The sequence below is a fragment of the Rutidosis leptorrhynchoides genome, chromosome 3, assembly GCF_046630445.1.
Source record: "Rutidosis leptorrhynchoides isolate AG116_Rl617_1_P2 chromosome 3, CSIRO_AGI_Rlap_v1, whole genome shotgun sequence".
Classification (NCBI taxonomy): Eukaryota; Viridiplantae; Streptophyta; class Magnoliopsida; order Asterales; family Asteraceae; genus Rutidosis; species Rutidosis leptorrhynchoides.
The window spans coordinates 648,113,944-648,128,675 of record NC_092335.1 but is presented as its reverse complement, the minus strand read 5'-3'; positions in this window follow the sequence as shown (position 1 = coordinate 648,128,675).

Genomic DNA, 14,732 nt, shown 5'->3' with positions numbered 1-14,732 from the left:
TATTATTATTATTATTATTATTATTATTATTATTATTATTATTATTATTATTATTATTATTATTATTACTATTACTATTATTACTATTATTATTATTATTATTATTATTATTATTATTGTAATTCTTCAATTGTTATCACAATGCCAATATAAACGTTACATGTAATGAATACACACAAAATTACAACAAGGATAAATGATGCAAATTTATTTACGAGTATTTCATTAACTTATATTAATCTAATTAAATGTGTCATCCATTTTTATGTTTCATATATTAGTAAATAAATATGTACTTCTTTAGAACGAAAACATATTAAAAGGCACACACACGAAAAGCAAGAAATTGGAGAGGCCAAAACAATAATTTACACACGGATTACTCGTCTAAGAGTTCTACGACCAATTATATCTTCCTCTATATCTAATTCAAAAATAAAAGAAATTACGTAGAGAGTTAAATAGTCTTCGACGGATGAGCACTAAAAGCAATATTGTTTTAAAACGTCCATATGACCCTTGTAGTAGCAACAACAATGGATGTTATATTAACTTTCGAAATCCCATCAACCCTCAATTATGAAATGAAGACATATATTCGTCGCGTGAGTCAAAAGAAGGGACATTATTATCAATTCAAACTCAAACATGGCTTTAAAGTTAAGAAGCCATCACACGACGAAAAAGAACATGCTTTTCAGACTCCACTCCTTGACAAAATGGGCATTCAACGGACTTGATCTCATACCATGTAAGGACAACTTAAATCTAGATGGCAAACGATCCAAACCCGAGCGCCGAAAAAACATTAACCAACTACTTTTGAGTAGTAGTGGCATATTATCTAATAGAGGTGCGCACAGTTCGGAAAAAACCGACAAACCAAACCGAAATTAGGAACCGAGCTGATTCCAAACTGAACCGAGCTATTTTAGTTCGGTCCTCTGTCCACATTTGGCCTCTTTGGTCCGTACCGAATCCGAAAATAACACTAAACATGATCGAACTAAACCGGACCGGAACGAAAATATATGGTCCGGTCCTCGGTACTACTTTTTACTACAAAATGGGACTCGGGATAGAACCGAACCGAACTATTTTGTTTCGTTTTTGTACCATGCATACCCCTATTATCAATATCTTGCATCTTGAATCAAACCAGGGATGTCCTCCTTTAGACTATCAAGATCCGATAAGTGTTCTCTCAACAATCCCAATGCCAACTTCCATCAATGAGTCTATCCGAAATCAAATAGTCTACGTTTGAACCGAATGGAATAATATATCTTATAGATGAGATAGTAAACTATCCCCAATCCATATATCCTTCCAAAAGCAAATAGATTTTACATCACCCACCTTTCGAAGATTCGTATGATAAGGAATGATATTTTGGTTATGCATCGTTTCCAATGATCCCATGATATTACACCACAGACAAGTAGAAGATCGACCCAAACCTTTTATGCCATGGACGTTATCACACGAGACCATATAGAATTCAGAGAAGCAAGAAACCGCTATCTTCAAGTTCCAACGGGCTCGTAATTCCAAAAGTAGTCTACCCTCACATCCTTGTATTTTATTCATATTATGTTCTACATGTATAGTCGAGATAGGTACAACTTGTAATTAATTGTTATATTAATAAAACTTTACTTGCTTTTCAAAAAAAAAAAAAAACCTTTATCACCACGTTGTAATAAAACTAAGTTCAAAGCCTTAAGACTTCCAATGTTTAAACCTCCTTATTGAATGAATCAAGAAACCCCTTCGTATAGGGAACTATCCGTTGGGCTCACGTGAACCATAATTGAAGATCTAGCCGAACCAAGACATATCCTGATCCACACACGCCATTTCCTACCAAAATCTAGTCGTGATAACATGGAATCCATGTCCAAGTAACAAAATCGTATGTTATGGGCGTTCATCAGTCCACTTTTCATTTTTCTCGCTTTATTGAGTTCGATTTTGAAAATTTTGGAGGCAAAAACGAAACTGAAACCGTATTAAATTTCAAGACAAAACCGGATCCAAACCGAAGCCGAATGCAATCTGAAACCGAATTAAATTTCAAGACAAAAACTGAATCCAAACTGAAATCGAAACAAAATTTGAATTGTTTTCGGTTTCAGTTAAAATTGAAAATCTCAAAAAGTTATAATTTAACCAAAATAATTATAACAAATCGATTTTAAATATGACTTTTAATTTTTAAATTGCTTTTTCGTTTATGTATTAATCATTTAATGATGCATTACTAGTTGAATTTGGTTTTCGGTTTAATTATTTTTTGAAATATTAAAACTGGAACCGACTCAAATTTAAGAACCTAATTCAAATTTTTTTTTTTTTTTCTTTCTTTTAGTTCGACTCTTTAGTTATTCGGTTTGAAACTAAATATTGAACTTAAAAATTCATAAACTTACAATGGGATTATTTATAGGTACCACGACATTATCTCACTACACAATAGGACCGTCAAGGACTTTCCTTCCTTCAAGCCGATTTCTCACCTTATCAATAACCTTTGTTAACGGAACGACCGAAGGACATGGATCTTCATGATAATTTTATATTGCATCCCTACAAGGATTTGTGATGATTTTATAAAAATCGGATTCAACACTTTAGGAATTAAGAGCACCATAATCTAGTAACATGTCACAAGGGCCTCCTTTGCAACATCTACGTCTTTTTTTCAGGACTTCCTAAAACCCCTTAAGAAACTGAAAATTATACGGAGTAACCATTAGGCCCAAAAGCCTTAAAACTTTCAAACGACAAAAACCGTCATTTTTATTTCCATCTCAGTCAACCCCGCCTCCAAAATACATCATCATCATCTTCTAGAACCGCCCTAGAAATTAAAAACGGCATATCAGCCAAGAGTAATCTGATCAAGATTGCTATTGAAATAATCATAAAACTCATCTTTGATATAACATACAAGATGGATTCGACACTCGTCAATAAAAAATCATCCATTACTAATAATGACTTCCTTTTTAACTGACCTTTGTCTAAGTAATCACTACGTTGGGATAATCGATTTTTTTTTAAATAGTAATTTTTATTACATAAGTTGCAAAAATAGAAAAAGATTTTTTTTTTTTTTTACAAAAATGGTAAAACCGAAGTTTGAAACTTCGGTTTTGCCAAAACCGAAGTTTCAAACTTCGGATTTGTTTTTTTTTTTGACCCGTATGCCTATATAATTAATGGGTAATGATTTTTCCACTTTTATTTGCCACTACAAACTTATTATTATATTATATTAATGTATTATTATTATTATTACCGAGTATATTTTTATTATTATTAAAATTTAGATATCTTACATATACATCTTCCATTGTCAAATCTGAACATCAAAACTTAAAATAGAACCTCAAATCTTAAAATATACAGAGTAAATAAAATAAATAAATAGACAACATCTTCACCAATTTTTCGTTTTCAAATATGCTACATCCACGAAACCCACCACGAACAACAATTGGCTAAAGATTAATATGGTGGAGGAGAAAGATAGTGGTTCCATAACAATGAAATAAATAATATACACCATTTATAATGAATTTATAAAAAATAAAAGTGAAAATATCATCACCCATTAATTATATAGGCATAGGGTCTTAAAAAAAAATAAAATTAATCCTAAGTTTGAAACTTCGGATTTAGCAAAACTGAAGTTTCAAACTTCGGTTTTACCATTTTTGTAACAAATTTTGTTAAATTTGTATTTTTGCAAGGAACATTTAAAATATTACTATTTAATTTTTTTTTTTTGGGATAATCGGTTAATGTGTGTGAATCAGAGCCAACAACGAAAACTAAAAAGAAACTAATTTATGCATAATACTAAAGTTACATAACGAAAATTAAAAGAAATTAATACTCCGTATAACATATACACATAAGCACTTGAGAGTATCACCAATTGATCCGTGTTAAATGTTACATGTGTGATGACCGAGTAGTATGGACAAACCAATTAAGAGATTGATTGTTGAGGATAATCGGTTAACAGGTGCACACCAAAGTTTCACATCAAAAATTTAAAGAAATAATGTATGCATAAAACCAAAGTCCCACAATTGTTTTGGCCTGAAAACGATCCTAGTATCCTACACACTACTTATCAGAATTTCCTTTCTAACTTTTTATTTGTAAGAATGATAAAACTCGATGCTCATTCTCATTGATATGATCGTGTATTTATACAGTGTATATCCTATCTTCTGTAACAAACCATTCTCCTAAATAGGAATGGATTTGGTCAATCAATTACTTTACAGCTATACAATAAAATAACAAATATGTGCTACAAATAACTATAGTTGACTTTCAATATATGCATCGGCTAATATAGCCCCTCAGTTTGAGCGGGAGGGTGGACGTACGTTCAAACTGTCTCGAAAATCCTCAAATTGAACTCGTGGCAAACCCCTTGTGAAAATGTCAGCTAGTTGAAACCGCGTAGGAATATGTAGAACACGAACTTGTCCCCGAGCTACTTTTTCACGGACAAAGTGGATGTCCATTTCAATACGTTTGGTACGTTGGTGTTGTACGGGATTCCCGGATAGAAATATAGCGCTCACATTATCACAAAAAACAATCGTCGCTTTCAAAATGGGACAGTATAATTCGAGGAGGAGGTTACGAAGCCAACACGACTCAGAAACAACATTTGCCACGCCACGATATTCTGCTTCAGCACTTGACCGTGAAACCGTAGGTTGCCTTTTAGCGGACCAAGAGATCAAATTATTCCCTAAAAAGACACAATAACCAGAGGTGGATCGTCTCGTATCTGGACACCCACCCCAATCCGCATCCGTGTAGGAAACTAGCGATGCGAGAGACCCTTTGGTAAGTTACAAACCAAGATGAATTGTACCACGAAGATACCTCAGTATTCTGCGAAGAGCTTGCATGTGAAAATCCTTCGGGTCATGCATATGTAAGCAGATTTGTTGAACATCATATGAGATGTCGGGGCGTGTGAATGTTAAGTATTGTAAGGCACAAGCTAAGCTCCTGTATTCGGTTGGATTGGCATATGAGTTACCAGTTGTAGTGCTTAGTTTACTGTTCGTGTCCACCGGGGTCTTAATCGTGTTACAATTTTTCATACCTGCTCTTGTTAATATGTCTTGTGCATACGTTTGTTGGCTTAAAAAGAGACCCTGATTGTTCGATTTATCTGAGATGCCCAAAAAATAACTGAGAGTACCAAGATTTTTCATTGCAAACTCACGAGAAAATAACGTCATTAAACTGTTACGAAGCGATGTGGAAGAGGTAACCAGAATGATGTCGTCCACGTAAAGTAAGAGATAAGCTATTTTAGTACCATGAGTGTACACAAATAATGAGTTGTCTGACTGACTATGTTCAAAACCAAGGGTGGCTCTAAAAGTTGTAAAATGTTGGTACCATGCACGTGGTGCTTGTTTGAGCCCGTAAAGTGACTTTTTAAGTAAACAGACATGGTCGGGTTTAGTGGGATCACGAAACCCGTAAGGTTGATACATATACACTGTTTCATCTAATTTTCCATGCAAGAAGGCATTTTTGACATCAAGTTGGTTGATGTTCCATGATTTACTAAGCGCAATAGACAAGACAAGTCGAATGGTGGCAGGTTTCACCACAGGACTAAAAGTTTCATTACAAATCAATTCCAATTATTTGAGAACGACCATCACTGACAAGACGTGCCTTATACCTTTCAAGTGTACCATCAAATTTTAGTTTGTGTCTAAAGATCCACATGCATCGAATAATTTTCATCTTAGGTGACCGCGGGACAAGTAACCAAGTATTATTTTCCATTAAATCCTTATATTCGTCGACCATGGCCATGTTCCAATGTGGGTCTGAAATGGAATCTTTTGGTGTGTGAGGAAGGGGGGAAATAGAAGTGGTAGTCGAAAGATTGAAAGGTATTTTTGGTTGGTGAATACCGTTCATGCTTCGTGTGATGATTGTACGAGTTGGTGGAGGAGTATTTGGTTGAGTAGTAGGATGAGATGGCTCGTGAGAATGGTCAGTTTGTGATGAAGATTGAGAGGTTGATGGAGAGGTAGGAGAAGACGAGCTACTAGAGTTGGAGGGAGAGTTGGTCGTGATGGATTGTGGGCTCGGAGAAGAGACATGAGATGAGTGTGTTTGAGTTGGGCTTTTTGTAGAAGTAGAAGTAACATGAAATGGGCCTGCTTGGTGTGGGCTTTCGGTAACAGTAGGTGGAGACGAAATATTTGGACTATTGTTGATGGGCTGAATAGAACTCGAGAGAGTGGGCTTATGAAGATTATGAGAGTAAATGGAATTAAATGTATCTGTTAAATGATGATATGGTGTGGTAAGTTTTAAATAGTGTGTTTCATATGGGAACTTGGTTTCATCAAATAGGACGTGTCGAGAGATGATAATTTTCTTGTTATTAAAATCAAAACATTTATATCCACGGTGATTAGATGGATAACCGAGAAAAATGCAAGGTGTGGATCGAGGTTTTAGTTTGTTAATGGTTTATGAAAGAAAAAAGTGGATAGCATAAACATCCAAAAGTACGCAAGTGGGAGTAAGAGGGGACACGGCCATAGAGAATTTGAGTTGGGGAACGATATTGAAGAAGTTTTGTTGGAATGATGTTAATTAGATAGGTGGCCATTTGAAGGGCAGGGTGCCAAAAAGATAATGGTAGAGAAGCATGAGAAAGAAGCGTGCGAATTATATTGTTAATTGCACCTTTTTTTCATTCAGATTTTCCATTTTGTGGAGATGTATAGGGACATGAGAAGCGGAAAGACATACCATTATTGTTAAAGAATTGGTGAAGTTGTTTATTGTTGTATTCGGTCCTGTTATCGCATTGAAAGGATTTAATGGATTTGTTAAATTGATTGCGAATGTATGTAATAAACGTGAGAAATGTGGGAAAGACATCAGATTTCTTGGCTATGGGATATGTCCACAAGAAGTTAGAATAATCATCAATAAACAAGGTATAGTAATGGTGTCCAGATGTGCTCGGTATTGGAGAAGTCCAGAGATCACTGTGTATAATATCAAAGGGTAATAAAGTGGTAGAGATAGAAGAAACAAAAGGCAATTTAATTTGTTTTCCAAACACACAAGATTGACAAACTGTATGTAAAGGAGTTTTATTACATGCGATGAACTTTTTATTGCTAAGAGAACATAAAACTTCAACTCCCGGATGACCGAGACGGTGATGCCATAAGTTTGGTGATAAAGTAGCAAAGGTAGAAGGTGAGGAGAAACGTTGCAGTACGGAGGTGGTAAGTGGATATAAGTCTCCCGTACTGTCACATCTCAGAACCGGAGTGCCCTACGGAAAATCCTTCACAGTAAAACCAAAAGGATCAAATTCGAGTGAAATATTATTGTCAGTAGATAAACGTCGAACAGAGATGAGGTTTTTAGTTAGATTAGGAGCATGAAGAATATTTTGTAAGTAGAGTGGACGGGAGGGGTTTGGTATGGTGGAGTGACCGAAACCTTTAATTGGGATGCCATGGCCATTTCCGACGATTATATGTTTAGGTTGCTTTAATGAATTATAATACTGTAAGTTACCTGAGTTTGCAGACATATGAGACGTAGCCCCTGTGTCCATGTACCAAGTATCCTCTGGCGGGTTTAGAGTCATGGTGTGAAGTGCATTCTCAATATCAGTAGGGTTGTAAGCTGTGGACTGCGACGAATTATTATAGTGGGCCTGTGGCCGTGGCCCAAGTAAACCAGCTTGTGAAGCACTTGAATTTGGCTTGGTCCAAGAGTTGGTTGGGTAAGGATATGGCGGTGGTGTCCATTGGGCCTGGTGAGCTGAGTTCCAAGGTGAGTAATTGGCCCAATGTGGGTGTTGTTGACCCTGTTGATAACCCGAATGAAAACTCATCCCTCTTCCCCTAAAATTGCGACCTCTGTAGCCAAAATTCCCTCGACCTCGACCGCGTGGGTTGCTGTTGTGAGTGGTATTGATGTTTCGATCATGGTGATTTTTAGGCGGTGCAGAAGAAGGGTTATTGGTGGTGCTTACGAGTGCAGTGTCGGATGAATTAGGGTTTATTGCAGATTGCTTTTGCTTGCGGGTTTCTTCCAAAATAAGCTTGGATCTAGCTTCATAAAAGGATGGCAATTTGTCTAATTGTGTGAAATAAGTGCCAACAGTATCAAAGTTATCGCTCAACCCATCAATTAGCTGAAGAACCATTCAATCTTCAGAGACTTTGTCACCTACGTTCATCAATTGATCGGCTAGAAGTTTGATTTGTTGGCAATAGGCTGAGACATTGGCATAATCATCAAGACAAATGGTGGAGAATTGTCTGTGAAGGTAAAGGGCTCTAGAGTTTTTGTTATCTTGAAAAACAGATTGAAGACGTGACCAGGCAGCAGCAACAGTAGTTTCTTCTTGTTCAAGCACGGTGTTGAGAAGTTCCTTGGAAATAGTGCCATAGGTCCATTGTAGAACAATGGCATGTAGGCGTGGCCAAAGAGGATTAGGTGGAGCTGTGTTGGTAGTGGAGGAATCAGAGGATTCAACTTCTGGTGGTTGAATATGATCAAGCACATCGTATGCTTGGCAATGGATCTTGAACAAGCGAGCCCAAGATGTATATTGGCTGTTGTCCAGTTCAAGTGTGATGGGATCATATTTTTGATATTGGATATGGTGAGGGCAGGATGATAGAGTTGTTTATCAGACATGTTGAAGAGGAGAATGGATTTGTTTCGGCTGAAAGAAGAAACAGAGAGGAAAAGATGATTTGGTTTAGAGAACAAGGCCTGATACCATGTAAGAATGATAAAACTCGATGCTCATTATCATTGATATGATCGTGTATTTATAGAGTGTATATCCTATCTTCTGTAACAAACCATTCTCCTAAATAGGAATGAATTTGGACAATCAATTACTTTACAGCTATACAATAAAATAACAAATATGTGCTACAAATAACTATAGTTTGTTATAATTCAGTAGGCTTATAACTACCTTTAGTGGTTTGATTCTTGATGTTATAATTCAGCAGGCTTATAACTACCTTTAGTGATTTGATTCTTGATTAAGAATACTAATAATGAAGTGTAAGAACAAAGATGATAATGGAGAGAAAGAAAGAAACACTTTATAAGTGTGAGAAATGGTGCAAGTTTAATGTTTGCATTCATGGCTATTTATAGCAAAAATATCACAAGTTTAGGTAATACAGTAATATTACTTTTTTGTATCAATAATTGACTATCCATTTATATATATATATATATTTATATATTATAACACTCCCCCTTGGATGGCAATTTTGTTTGTTGAAGATCAACTGTAAGTTACTGCCTCGTTAAAAACCTTGCTAAAGAAAACCCAGTGGGAAAAACTTTAGCTAAGGGAAAAAGAGTGCAGCATGGAGTTGACTCCCCCTCAAGTAGACATCACTTCGGTTGTTACATCTTTTGAACATGTCTCATGCCAATGTTATGAACGTGTGTTCTGAAAATAGCAGTTGGAAGTGCTTTCGTGAAAAGATCAGCAGAGTTTTTGCTGGATTGAACATATCTCATTTCAATCTCGTTGTCCTTAATGAGATTTTGAGTGTATGAGAAGAATCTAGGAGGTATGTGTTTGGTTCGGTCACTTTTGATATACCCTTCTTTCATATGTGCTATGCAAGCTGCATTATCTTCATAGATAATTGTTGGACTTTTATCGCGTTCTAGTCCACAAGAATCAGTAATGATTTGTGTCATTGATCTCAACCAAAAATATTCCCGAGTAGCTTCATGTAATGCAATCATTTCGGCATGATTTGATGATGTAGCAACAAGTGTTTGTTTTTGAGAACGCCATGATATTGCAGTACCTCCATTTAGGAATACATATCCAGTTTGAGATTTAGCTTTATGTGGATCAGATAAATAACCTGCATCAGCATAACCAACCAAATCTTGTTTTGATTCGTTAGAATAAAATAATCCTAAATCTGTAGTTCCTCGAAGGTATCGAAATATGTGTTTGATCCCATTCCAGTGTCTTTTGGTAGGAGCAGAGCTGAACCTTGCCAACAAATTAACTGCAAAAGAAATGTCAGGTCTTGTACAATTTGTAAGATACATAAGAGCTCCAATTGCACTAAGATATGGTATTTCTGGTCCAAGAATATCTTCATGATCTTCACATGGACGAAATGGATCAGTTTCAACATTGAGTGATCTAACAACCATAGGAGTACTTAATGGTTTTCCCTTGTCCATATTGAAACGTTTCAAAATCTTTTCAGTATATGTTGTTTGATGTACAAGTAAACCATTAGGTATATGCTCAATTTGTAAACCATGGCATTACTTGGTTTTTCCGAGATCTTTCATTTCAAATTCTTTCTTTAGAAGTTGAATGGCTTCATAGATCTCTTTATTTGTACCTATGATGTTAAGATCATCAACATAAACAGCTATGATCACATATCCGGATGTTGTTTTCTTAATGAAAACACAAGGGCAAGTAAGGTTATTTGTATACCCTTTGCTTATCAAGTAATCACTTAATCGGTTATACCACATACGTCCCGATTGTTTTAACACATATAAAGATCTTTGTAATTTAATCGAATACATTTCTTTGGGTTTTGCATTTGATGCTTCTGGTACCTTAAATCCTTCAGGTATCTTCATATATATATATATCACTATCAAGTGATCCATATAGGTAAGCAGTCACAACATCCATGAGATGCATTTCTAAATTTTTAGAAACTGCCAGGCTGATTAAGTACCTAAAAGTAATTGCATCCATAACAGGGGAATAAGTTTCTTCATAATCAATTCCCGGTCTTTGAGAAAAACCTTGAGCTACAAGTCTAGCTTTATACCTTGTAACTTCATTTTTCTCATTTCTTTTTCGGACAAAAATCCATTTGTATCCTACAGGTTTCACATCTTTAGGAGTGAGAATGATGGATCCGAAAACTTTTCTTTTATTGAGTGATTCTAATTCAGCTCGTATTGCTTCTTTCCATTGAGCCCAAACATGTCTATTTTGACATTCAACCATAGATGTTGGTTCTGGATCATCATCATTATTCATGATGTCATATGCAACATTAAATGAAAATTTCTCATCAAGATTTTTCATTTCATTTCGGTTCCATAATATTTTTGAATATGCATAATTGATTGCAATTTCTATATTGACATCATCAATCTCCTCTGCAGTAGGGGTTCTGATTTGTGGTTCTTCTTGAACACTTTCTTTTACTTCATTATCAGCTGATTTTCTTTTTCGAGGATTTTTATCCTTTGAACCAATTGGTCTTTCACGTTTCTGACGTGGCAAAGATTCATGAGTGACGTTATTGCCAGCTTTTAGAATTTCAATTCGAGCTGGAGTATTTACTGCTGGTATATATGATTTTGTCACCGTTTTTGTATCTGTAAATGCATCAGGCAATTGATTTGCAAGTTCTTGCATATGCATTATCTTTTGAACTTCTGTCTCGCATTCTTTTGTGCGAGGATCAAGATACTTTAATTGAGGTTCACACCATGAAACATCATTTTCTTTATTTTTCATTTCTCCCCCTAATCTAGGGAACAATGTTTCATTAAAATGACAATCAGCAAAACGTGCTGTAAAAACGTCACCTGTCATAGGTTCAATATACCTTAATATTGAAGATGTTTCATATCCAACATATATTCCTAACCTCCTGTAAGGACCCATTTTTGTACGTTGTGGTGTCGCAATTGGAACATACACTGCACAACCAAATGTTCTAAGATGGGAAATATTTGGCTCTTGACCAAAAGCAAGTTGTAGGGGAGAATATTTATGACTTGCACTTGGTCTGATGCGAATCAATGCAGCAGCATGTAAAATTGCATGACCCCATATAGATACAGGGAGTTTTGTTCTCATTATCAATGGTCTACCGATTAACTGTAAACGTTTAATCAATGACTCGGCTAAACCATTTTGTGTATGCACATGAGCAACAGAATGTTCAACAACAATTCCTATAGACATGCAATAGTCACTAAATGCTTGAGATGTAAATTCACCAGCATTATCAAGTCTCACCCTTTTAATGGTGTAATCAGGAAAATGAGCTCTCAATTTAATAATTTGGGCAAGAAATTTTGCAAATGCCACATTACGGCTTGATAACATACAAACATGAGACCATCTGCTAGATGCCTCTATTAGAACCATGAAATATCTGAATGGTCCACATGGTGGATGAATTGGTCCACATATATCACCTTGAATTCTTTCAAGAAACATTGGTGATTCTTTCTCAACCTTAAGTGGTGAGGGTCTAGTTATCAATTTTCCAAGAGAGCAAGATGTACATGGAACCATTGTATCATGATGGATTTTTCTATCCTTTAGTGGATGTCCATGAGTACATTCAATAATCCTTTTCATCATTGTTGATCCTGGATGGCCTAATCTGTTATGCCATAAACTGAATACACCAGGATCAATATATTTTTCGTTAACTACCATATGTATTTATGGTACATTTATATGTGTATAATGTAATCCAGAACTAAGTCTTGGCAGTTTTTCAACCACATGACTCTTGTCAGTGATACTTAAATATTTCTCATTTTCTGTTGTCACTGACTGATAATCATACCCGTTAAGGTATATGTCGGAGAAACTCAATAAATTTCTGCTTGACTTGGGAGAAAATAAGGCATCATTTATTAAAAATTTTGTACCATTTGGTAGTATGAAATTTGCCTTTCCTATCCCTTTTATCAAGTTAGCAGGTCCTGATATTGTATGTATAGTTCCTTCCGTTGGTTTTAGATCAATAAAATATTTCTCGGATTTAAGTATAGTGTGTGTAGTTCCACTGTCTGCTATACAGAGATCTCCACCACTTGATTGATGTTGTATTCCAGCAAAATTCATATTGAACTTCATATATAAGAAATAAATAGTGAGTACATTAATATTACACAATATTTTACACGCAAATAGATAGTACTGAAACATTTAGCAAACATAATGACAAAGACAGACGATATTAAATCGTTTATTTTTCGAAAGACACACAACTTAAACATTCAAGAAATCTTCATATAAATCAGATGGTTTCTCAGTGACTGTTGGATCGACGTTATCCACAAAGTTTACTTCCTTTTCTTTATCTTTCAGCGAATCCTGATACATCTTAACAAGATGTTTAGATGTTCGGCAAATATTAGCCCAGTGGCCCATTCTACCACATCTGTAGCAAGATTTTTCAGAATTTTTAGAAGAATTTTCTTCAACATCTTGTTTAGTGGGCTTGTTTTGTGGTTGATATTTATATTTTCGTGGATTATTATTTCTTTGACCACCACGGCCACGACCACGACCACGTCCTCGCCCATTACCATTACCATAAGGATGGTTTCTACCATAGTTATGGCTTTTGGCATGATGATGGTGATGGTTATTATAACCACGACCTTGCCCGCGTCCTTGTCCCCGTTTATAATTATTTGCAGTATTTGCTTCAGGGATTGCAAGTGTACCAGTAGGACGGGATTGCTGATTTTTCATTAATAGCTCATCATTTTGCTCTGCAACTAAGAGATATGAATTAAGTTCAGGATATGTTTTGAACTTTAGCATTCTCAAATTTCTTTGCACTGTGATGTTTGCAGCATTCATTGTGGAGAAAGTTTTCTCCATCATGTCTGCATCACTTATTTCATGTCCACAGAATTTAAGTTGTGAACATGTATTATACAGAGCTGAGCTATATTCATTTACTTTCTTAAAGTCTTGGAACCTTAATGTTCTCCATTGTTCCATAGCAGCTGGAAGTAAAATTTCTCTTTGATTATTGAATCTGCTTTTGAGACCTTCCCATAAAACATGGGGATCTTCTACAGTCACATAATTATTTTGTAAGCATTCATTAATATGTTGACGAATAAAGCAACATGCCGTTGCTTGTTTTTTTTCAGAACAAGTGTTGTTTTCATTTATGGCTTCAAGAATGCCCATTGATTTAAGATGCATTTTTACTTTTATAACCCATGGCATGTAGTTGTTTCCAGTTGATTCTAAAGGAGTAAATTTAAGCTTTTCCAGATTCGACATTTTCTATTAAAACAAACAACATGATAAATTATAGTCACTTTATATTCATAAGTATATAAACATTAAACATAAATTTAATATAACATAAATGATAAGTAGGTGACAGTGTCGACCATATGTAAGCAATCATTAATAAATGTTATATAACATAAATATAAATATTAGTAAACATAAATGATAATTAGGCGACAGTGTCGGCCATATAAATGTTAGATAATAGAAATATAAATGTTAGTAACATAAATGATAATTAGGCGACAGTGTCGGCCATATAAATGTTAGATAATTGAAATATAAATGTTAGTAACATAAATGATAATTAGACGACAGTGTCGACCATATATTATTCAGGTGGTATAACCGACCATATATTATTTAGGTGGCAGAGCCAACCATAATTAGTATTAAGATTATCGTGCTGATAACGTGTTATAATTCAGTAGGCTTATAACTACCTTTAGTAGTTTGATTCTTGATGTTATAATTCAGTAGGCTTGTAACTACCTTTAGTGATTTGATTCTTGATTAAGAATACTAATAATGAAGTGTAAGAACAAAGATGATAATGGAGAGAAAGAAAGAAACACTTTGT